Here is a 10,567-nt window from a genome sequence, read left to right on the forward strand (position 1 = left end):
ATTTCTCGACCTGAGCGGGAAGCCCTGGAGACCTACATAAAGGAGTCTCTTGCTGCAGGTCACATTCGTCCCTCGTCATCACCCCTGGGAGCTGGATTTTTTTTGTGAGTAAGAAGGATGGCTCTCTTTGACCGTGTATTGATTATCGGGGGTTGAATGATATTACGGTCAAGAACAAGTACCCCTTGCCCTTGATGAGCTCCGCTTTCGATTCTTTACAGGGTGCTACTGTGTTTACGAAGCTTGATCTACGCAATGCGTATCATCTGGTTTAGATCAAAGAGGGGGACGAGTGGTTGACTGGATTCAATACACCTATGGGACATTTCGAGTACCAGGTGATGCCGTTTGGACTTTCCAACGCTCCAGCAGTGTTCCAAAGTTTGGTGAATGACGTGCTGAGGGATATGATCGGTCTGTTTGTGTTCGTTTACCTGGATGACATCCTGATTTTCTCCAAGGAGCTTTCCAGCCACATCCAGCATGTTAAGCAGGTCCTGCAGCGGTTATTGGAGAACCGTCTGTTTGTGAAGGCAGAGAAGTCTGACTTTCACGCCCACACTACATCCTTCCTCGGATACATCATCTCCAGGGGTGAGATCAAGATGGACCAAGAGAAGGTTCGGGCGGTTCGGGATTGGGCCCGGCCCGGTACGAGATTGCAGCTCCAGAGATTCCTGGGATTTGCGAACTTCTATCGGAGGTTCATCCGTGATTACAGCCGGGTGGTCGCCACTTTAACTGCTCTGCCGTCTTGCACCAGAATTTTCTGTTGGACTCCTGAGGCAGACCGAGCATTTCTGAACTTGAAGAGCCGATTCACCAACGCGCCGATTCTCTCTCAACCTGACACTTCCCGTCAGTTTGTTGTTGAGGTGGACGCGTCTGATGTGGGGGTGGGCGCCATCCTGTCCCAGCGTAGCTCCACTGACGGTAAACTCCATCCCTGCGCCTTCTACTCTTGTCGTCTTTCACCAGCTGAGAGAAACTACGATGTGGGTAACCGGGAGCTTCTCGCTGTGAAGCTTGCCTCGGAGGAGTGGCGTCACTGGTTGGAGGGAGCGGAGCAACCGTTTGTGCTCTGGACTGACCACAAGAATCTGGCTTACGTGCAATCGGCTAAACGTCTCAACTCCCGTCAGGCCAGGTGGGCTTTGTTTTTTGGACGCTTCAATTTTTCCCTGACGTTCCGACCTGGGTCGAAAAATGGCAAAGCGGACGCCTTGTCCCGGATGTTCTCCAAGACGGATGAGAGTGGGGCCAAGACTGAGACGATTCTTTCCCAGAACCTTGTCGTGGGAGCCGTTACATGGAGGATTGAGGAGAATGTGATGGCGGCCCTTCGGACGCAGCCCGGCCCCGGTAACGGTCCACCCGGTCGGTTGTTCGTGCCTGAGTCGGTCCGTTCTGCTGTTCTTCAGTGGTCCCACGCCAGCAAGATAGCTTGTCACCCTGGCGTTGCTCGGACTATGGCGCTACTGCGCAGACGATTTTGGTGGCCTGCCATGGGAGAAGATACCCGGAGGTTTGTTGCCGCATGTCCTGTTTGTGCTCAGAACAAAAGTACCAATCGGCCCAGCTCTGGGCTTCTTCACCCCCTACCTATTCCTCGGCGACCTTGGTCGCATCTGGCCCTGGATTTTGTCACGGGATTGCCCCCTTCTGTTGGGAACACGGTCATTGTGGACAGATTCAGCAAGTTTGCTCATTTTGTCCCTCTCTCCAAGCTTCCATCTGCCACGGAGACGTCCGAGATCCTGGTTGGGGAGGTTTTCAGGGTCCACGGATTGCCCAGTGACATTGTTTCTGACCGTGGTCCTCAGTTTACCTCTGCTGTCTGGAGATCCTTCTGTTTGGCCATTGGAGCTACAGTCAGTCTCACTTCTGGATTTCACCCACAATCTAATGGTCAGGCGGAGAGTGCCAACCAGAAGATGGAGTCCACGCTGCGTTGTCTTGTCTCCTCTGATCCCACCTCTTGGTCATCTCAATTACCCTGGGTCGAGTATGCCCATAATACCCTTCCCTCATCTGCCACTGGGATGTCCCCCTTCCAATGCCTGTACGGATACCAACCTCCCTTGTTTCCTTCTCAGGAGAGGGATCTTTCGGTTCCTTCTGTCCAGGCCCACATTTGTCGTTGCCACCGGACCTGGCATCGAGCCAGGAAGGTCCTCTTTAGAGTTTCTGACCGGTATCAGATCCAGGCGAATCGTCGCCGTATTCCTGCTGCCGCTTATACCATCGGAGATAAGGTTTGGTTGGCTACACGGGATCTTCCTCTACGGACTGAGTCGAGGAAACTGTCACCAAAGTTCATTGGTCCGTTTGTGGTGGAGAGAATCATTAACCCTGTTGTGGTCCGACTCAAATTGCCGGCAATGCTTCGAGTACACCCCACCTTTCATGTCTCCTGCCTCAAGCCGGTTCTCCTCAGTCCTCTGTTGCCCCCTCCTCCTCGGATGATTGGAGGTGGTCCTGCCTACACGGTGCGCCGCATAATGGATTCCAGACGGCGGGGTCGAGGTTTCCAATATCTCGTGGATTGGGAAGGATATGGTCCAGAGGAGAGGAGTTGGATTCTCGGCGTCAGATCCTTGATGACGACCTGCTTCGTGACTTCTACCGCCTCCACCCTGGCGCTCCAGGTAGTCCGCCCGGTGGCGTTCGTCGGAGGGGGGGTACTGTCACGAATCCCGCTTCCTGAGTCTGTTTGCCTGTGTTTCTGTCCTGGAGTGTGTTTCCGGTGTCCTGGAACGCACCCTGTCTGGTTGCCGGGCGAATTAGCTTGTTGGGAGATCGATGTTCACCCGCACCTGTATCCCATCAGTAATCTGCACACCTGTCCTGATCATCACCTCTCCCCTTCAAAAGCTCTGACCTGACATCCATTCCCTGCCGGATCGTTAGCCATGAACAGTATGTTGTGCCCACGAACCAGCCTCCAGTTTATAGAGTTTGTTTTGTTTTATTGTTTTGTACGTCTTGCTTGCCTTTAACTTACCGCCGTTTGTTTTGTCTACAGCCATTCACCCGGAACCCATACCCCATCCCTGTCTGCTCGTCGCCAGTGTGTTGTTATCCATTGGATCTGCCTATCCACTCCCATCAACCCACCTCCGCTGCCCGCTCCTCCACCCGGAACTATCTACCTCCACGTTCTCATTGATTAATAAATATTCACCATCTTTATACTCACCTTGTCCTGGTCTGCTTCTGGGTCCAATTCTGGTAAACCCTGACACTCTGGGTAAGTCTCAGAGCTTTGCACACCTGGACGGTACAATATTTGCCCATTATTATTTTTTAAATTATAAAAATTCTATTGAGTTGGAGAAGGAAGAGAGAGAGAGCTGGAGAGAGAAAGACATTGTCATTTTTCCCCCCAGTTTCACCTACATAGCTAGAAAATGCAGCTGGCTAGTTTAGTTACTCAAACAACACGGCTCAAACAGAAGGATGCTATCTTAGCTAGCTGGCACTCTTCCAAGTCAAGGTAAGCTTTTGGTTTTATTAAGTTATTACCACCGGGGCCCGCCTGTCTAACTGCTTACTGACTATACACTATAACATTACTGCATGATTGTAGAGTGTTTACTAATGCATTAGTTATATTAGCTATGCTGACTATGACGTTATTTTAGCTAATATGGGGACAATGATGTAGGCTGTGTGTAGCGGTTATGACATGGTTGGGCTTCGAAAGTTTTTTTTTGTCTGGTCACATACAGCTGATGTGTTGTTCAAGTCCACAAACGAAGGGAAGAGGAGGAGAGTGCATAGAGGATAGAATGAATACAACGTGGCTGCTATGAAGTGAACTTTGTTCCGCTGATTCTGTTGAAAAATGTTTCTTAAACGGAAGCAAGTGAAACAGGGATAAAAATACCTGAATTTTTCCAATAGAAACACTTGTTTGCACCCTAGATAAGCTAGATGCAGGAAAGAGTGTGTCAAGCGGTATTGAATGTGTCACTGTCTGTCATCTCAAATTTTTCTCTCGACCTGTGTGCACCTAAGCTGTAAATGATGTGTATAGGGAAAATGTGAGCCCCATGTAGGGGCCTAAATCTATCGATATTACATTGAACTAGGTGAATGGAACATGAATGACAGTCATCCAACATGCTGTAATAGAAATAAGGCCATGCTTATGAAAAATAAATTGTCCTCCGTCATCATAAACGGCACAGATGATTTTCATCAGCAATATGATATCATCAGCAGTTGATATCATCAGCAATATGAGGTGAAATTGCTACTACAACACATGCAAAAATGAGAATTTAACCTCAAAAGAAATTGACATGAGAATTTAGAGCTTCAACTATGGTTATATGGAAAGAAACAGCAGACCCTCTGCAGTAAAGTTACTTGAGGATTCCAATGATTTGGGCTTAAATGCCATTTAGTCTTGGCGTCTACTATACAATCTACCACTTACCTTTGGTGAGTTGGTGTCTCCAAATGATCAACACTGGCATTTGCTGCTTTTGTTGCTTACAATAGTCAACATTGTATTTTCTCCAGTGTTACAGTCGATTTGCCTACTTGAATTTGAGTTTATTTTTTTACAGGGACAGAGCACATTAATCAACGTTTCAATAAAAGTGACAGTTTTAGCCAGCCGGCTAATTTTCAACAGCAGTCCCTTTGCAGGTTATTAAAAGCCCTTACAAAACAATATGAACAAACAATGAGCAGTGAGCACATGCAGAGCAACATAGGACCAGCAACACGTAGCACGCAGACAGAGCAACAACACAAAATCCATAACAGCAACAAAGTGTTTCCACACCTCATAAGCTACAGCAACAGATTTAAGTTTTATTTAACTAGGCAATACATTTTCTTATAGAAAAGGACGGCCTACACCGGCCAAACCCAAATGACGCTTGGCCAATTGTGCGCCACCCTATGGGACTCCCAATCACGTCCGGTTGTGATACACCATGAATTTGGTGATCGCACAAGGGAACCTAACAGTAACTCACTTTACAAAATGTTTATATCTCGTACAATTGGGTCAAGTAGTGAGTGAAACCCATAGGTTTTTATGTCTTGAGCATGAAATAGAGAAACCAGGTGAATATTGAGCAGAGAAATTCCAATTTGGAGACAGTTCTTAAAGTAAATTGAACCCAATTTATGCATGCCACGCGTCGATCCAAGAGGATTAGCGATTTCAAAGTATTTTTGTCAATAAACTCTAACAGATGTTAGAGATGTTACAAAATGGGGTACGTACATTAGTTTATCTGTAACAATAAACTGGTCATATGTTCCAGTGGTTCTATTGCATTGTGCCAAGAACATATTCAACTGGACTTACAGTTCCCCACTTCTGAGAAATATTTAAACCTTTTTGGTTTCAGAATTCAATACACTAAAGAATTTTCAATTATCCCAAAACATTCTATTTTACACCCAATATAATTGTTGCCAGTTTCCTGTAAAGACTGACTCTTTAGCTTGACTGTGGATATCTCAACTATCTCTTCCATGGAACTGACTAAAGTGTTGTTTTACCAACTCCCGCTGATTTGAGTTTAGCTATTGTTGCGGCACAATTATCTGCAATACAATATTATACAGAGCTGAATCACAATGTGAGCTTGGGGCTAGCACATCACCAAAATAGTTTGCTGCAAGACTGTTAGCAGTGTTAGAGGGGCCTCCACCATAATTACCAGAAACTGCTACGGATCGCTCTTCATTTTCCTTGTTATGATACTTTCTAAATCCAGAAAAAAGTGACAAATACATGTGAACAACCAACCTGACCACACTATAAACACAGAGATTTCCCTGGACAAAGACTGTGGATTAACTTCAGATGTTTTACAATGCTGTTGGCATTTGCCTGGTGGCATTTGCAAACAAAACAAAACATTACTGTGTCTCAAACAGATCTGTTTAATGCAACATCCCTCAGCTCTGCTACCCTGGGATCCGCCTTAGTTGTATCAACGTCAATGTCAGAAATGGTCATTTGGAGAAAAGTGTACATGTTTGCCAGACCCTGACTTTATGAGGTACCAAAGATAAAGTGAGCTTTGAAAAGCTCATCAAAACTGCCCAGTGAGCCAGATGCCTTACAAGGAACTGCATGTTTATCAATCACTACTTCCGGTGATGCCATCAAGATGCTGCTGGATGCTGGTCCCTGCCTATAATAAGACAATAATGTATTGTTAGAACATCTACTATTAATGATCACATCTACTAATAGTCTCCGAAGCCAGACAGTAGTGATTGTAATATGTATTACAGTGTTATAATGCCACATAGATATTATAGGGAAAGAGGGGTGAAGGGGAAGAGGGTGAAGGAAAGGGGGGGCAGGGATTAGTATAGCGCAACACAGTTTGTCTACAGCAATTTGTGTTGAATTGTAGCCTAACCTTGATGAACTTCAAAATATGTTCAGCTGTGTGTTTTGCTGACATCTTTCCCGGATTGTTGCGGCCTTGAGAGGAGGGAGGCAGAAGATGGATGATAAGAAGAATGGACGACATGTCACTGTCACAGCCTAGAAACACACATTGTAATTCTGACAGAAAACTTTCAGAACATGTCTGCCAGTGCTGGTGTGGGTTAACATTTAACCCACTTCCCTTTCAACCACAATGCTAAAATTCTTCTCCCTCCTACATGTACATACTAGAACTTCATATTACAGTGTAAAGTGGTATGCCTCTGCCATTTTCCACATCAGCTGTGGACTCAGCGTTGTGTAACAGGTCCTCTCAGTGCCAACCACCTGACCAGCCTGTTAGTGATCTTCGAGGGGACTTTATTCTTCCCTCTGCAGGCTCCTTTTGCAGGTGCTTCAGTCTCCATGCCAAGTAGCCACTCCCGTCTTCTGCATTGTAATAGTAGGCCTTGATAAACACAGAGAAATAGGAAACAAACCTTTTCTGGAAGAAAAGTTTAACAGTTGCAGTTTAACTGTTTAATATTTAACGCTCCTCAGTCACCTTGTCACGCCCTGACATTAGAGAGCCTGTTTATTTCAGCCTGTTTTCCACCTGAGTTTGTGGGATCTTGTTGTTGCACAGTAGCTGTCTAGCCCTGCAGAACTTTACGTTCCTTTATATTTTGTTGTTTTGTCTGTGTTTCATTATTAAATTTATCATGAACACTTTCCACGCTGCGCTTTGGTCTCACTCATTCAACGACGGATGTAACAGAAGATCCCACCACCAAGTCAGCAAGCAGCGTGCCCAGGAGTGGTGGACATCCTGGACCTGGGAGGAGGTAACAGCAGGGGACAAGACCCTGCCATGGAAGCAGGCAGAGGCAGCGAGAGAGGAACGGCGACGAGACCAGGAATCAAGGACACGACGCAAGCACGAGAGGCAGCCCCAAAAAATGTTTTTGTGGGGCACACGGAGTGGTCGGCGGAGCCGAGGGGTGAACCAGAGCCAGTCAGGGAGTCGAGTGAGGAGCTTGACGCAGGATTCCGGAGAGAGGTGCTGGAGTTGGGAGTGCTGCAGAGCGGGCGTGCTGAGGAGCTTGACACCAGTCCGGTGTCATGTGCACCGGTTTCACGCATCTGGCCTCCGGTGCGCCATCCCAGTCCGGTGCGTCCTGTATCTCCTCCGCGCAATCGCCCTGGGGTGTGTGTCACCGTTCCAGTAAAATGTGAGCCGGTTCTTTGCACCGTGTCTCCAGTGCGCCTTCACAGCCCAGTGCGTCCTGTGCCAGCGCCCGGCACTTGCTGGGCTAAAGTGAGCATCCAGCCAGGACGGGTTGTGCCAGCTCTACGTTCCAGACCTCCAGTGCGCCTCCACGGTCCAGTATATCCTGTGCCAGCTCCACGCTCCAAGCCCCCTGTGCGTCTCCCCAGCCCGGTGCGTCCTGTGCCTCCTTCCTGCACTCGCCCTGAGGTGCGTGTCACCAGCCCGGTGTCACCTGTATCAGCCCCACGCATCAGGCCTCCAGTGCGCCTCACCAGTCCAGAGCTTCGGACGACGTTTCACAGTCCAGAACCTCTAACGACGGTCCACAGTCCGGCACCTCCTACGACGGTCCACAGTCCGGACCTCCAACGACGGTCCACAGTCCGGAACCTCCTGAGGTGATCCATGGCCCGAAGCCTCCAGTGATGATCCATGGCCCGAAGCCTCCAGTGATGATCCATGGCCCGAAGCCTCCAGTGAGGATCCATGGCCCAGAGCCTCCAGCGATGGTTTGCAGTCCAGAGTCTCCAGCGACAGTCTGCAGTCCAGAGCCTCCAGAGACGGTCTGCAGTCCAGAGCCTCCAGCGATGTTCTGCAGTCCTGAGTCTTCAGTGACGGTCTGCAGTCCAGAGCCTCCAGCGACAGTCTGCAGTTGCCTCCAGCGACGGTCTGCAGTCCAGAGCCTCCAGCGACGGTCGGCAGTCCAGAGCCTCTGGCGGTGATCCACGGTCCGGAGTCCCCGACGACGATCTACAGTCTGGTTCCTTCGGCGACGATCCACGGTCCGGTTCCTCTGGCAATGATTCACAGTCCGGTTCCACGGAATCAGCAAGCGGAGCGGGGTCTACGCCCCGAACCGGAGCCGCCACCGAGGCTAGATGCCCACCCGGACCCTCCCTCATAGTCAGGTTTTGCGGCTGGAGTCCGCACCTTTGGGGGGGGGTACTGTCACGCCCTGACCTTAGAGAGCCTGTTATTTCTCTATTTGGTTAAGTCAGGGTGTGATTTGGGTGGGCATTCTAGTTTTCTCTTTCTTTGTTGGCCCGGTATGGTTCCCAATCAGAGGCAGCTGTCTATCGTTGTCTCTGATTGGGAATCATACTTAGGCAACCTGTTTTCCACCTGAGTTTGTGGGATCTTGTTTTTGCACAATAGCTGTCTAGCCCTGCAGAACTTTACGTTCCTTTATATTTTGTTGTTTTGTCGGTGTTTCATTATTACATTTATCATGAACACTTTCCACACTGCGCTTTGGTCTCACTCATTCAACGACGGACGTAACACACCTTCACACACACAAAGCCTGATTTATGTCATCTTCAAAAGCAAGTGACAGAGGAGGAGCATGTAAACTATGTAAACTAGCATGTAAACTTAGACAGCTTTGTAACTTGAAAAGAGACTAGAAAAATGCTGTTTATCATTTGAACATGGTGATGTTGCAGTGGCAATTTCACTATGGCAATTTCACTATCAGCAGTTTGAGCCTTCAAAACAGCAAAACCATAAAAAAAAATAGTCTACACCACTCCCCCTTGGCCATAATGTGTGCAGATCCATAACATGACAGCTTCACGACTACACCGCTTACGTCTATCCACACCCTTCAAATCGGCAAACATCAAAGGGTTAGCGCTAAGGGGAAGGGTAGCCTAGTGGTTAGAGCGTTGGACTAGTAACCGGAAGGTTGTAAGTTCAAACCCCCGAGCTGACAAGGTACAAATCTGTCGTTCTGCCCCTGAACAGGCAGTTAACCCACTGTTCCTAGGCCGTCATTGAAAATAAGAATTTGTTCTTAACTGACTTGCCTGGTTAAATAAAGGTAAAATAAAATAAAAAAAGGGGAAGTGGTAGGGAGTGAACTGGGACCCAGGTTTATTTCGTACTCACATAGTCAGTCATGCTTTTGGGGCCATCCAGGTACGGAAAGAAGGAAACTATTCCTCCTGCATATGCTTCCTTCACATGTCGTGGGGGACTTGTTATGAACCAAAAATAATAATAATGACTAGATTGATCGAATTACGTCTGGTGCAGTCAGTCAAGCTTTTTGTCCGAGCACACTCGTTCATGATCCTTTCCCCTCCAGCTTTTCACTGGAGAATGTCCTCAATCATCTAACAAAAGGCACAACAGACACAGACCCTAGTACACCAGGGTTCTTTCTCAAAATATTTTTTTGTGATTCCTCGCCTCCTTCTCAAATCACATTTAATAATAAGACCCAATGTTCCTCTCCTAATTCATTGTTCCGTAGTTGGTTTTCAGAAGGATGAGACGAGGACACAAGGAGACAAGGATAGACAAATTGAGAAAGAGTTCAGTGTTAGCCAGCCATCCTCCTGGAGAGCTACTGTGCAAGCATTGGTTTCAGCCCTGCTCCAACACCTGGCTATATCACTAAGCTGCACATTAGGATCTTCCAAGATGATTTAAGTTGATAAGAGCAGGACTGAAAAAAGCCTACATACTAAGTAACTCTCCTGGAGTAGGCCAACCCAATATCACAAAGACGGAACCTCAGGAAGATCAATACAGTTTTGAATTATAAAAAAGACAATCAAAGCAAATAATGAAAGGCTTACTTTGGCTGCTATCTTCCTCTGCTCTCCTGTTTCTGCTAGGAATTTGTGTCAGAGTAACAGTGTCATCAGAATCTGACAAACCAACAACATCCACAGAGCAGCTTGCAGAAGAGTTAAAAGAATCTGCTGATTACATGAATAAATAAATGCTCTGTTCTCAACAATGCTACGGGATAATACAACCAAATTGCATATCTGTGTCTCTACATTTTAATGTTAGTCATATACTAAACCCCATTTAGCATGCTATAAATGGCAGGCCCAAATAATCTGTTGAGAAATCAAGAACCTACAATT

At 47.4% G+C, this 10,567-nt stretch overlaps 1 long non-coding RNA gene across 1 annotated transcript; it reads left to right on the plus strand.

Annotated features, from left to right (window-relative positions):
* Positions 1 to 2,483: 2,483 nt before the first annotated feature.
* LOC135565770 (uncharacterized) lies at positions 2,484 to 3,194 on the plus strand. Its single transcript, XR_010461846.1, has 2 exons — positions 2,484 to 2,919; positions 3,026 to 3,194. It is a non-coding gene; the product is annotated as an uncharacterized LOC135565770 (long non-coding RNA).
* Positions 3,195 to 10,567: the final 7,373 nt, after the last annotated feature.

Source organism: Oncorhynchus nerka, linkage group LG9b, assembly GCF_034236695.1.
Source record: "Oncorhynchus nerka isolate Pitt River linkage group LG9b, Oner_Uvic_2.0, whole genome shotgun sequence".
Classification (NCBI taxonomy): Eukaryota; Metazoa; Chordata; class Actinopteri; order Salmoniformes; family Salmonidae; genus Oncorhynchus; species Oncorhynchus nerka.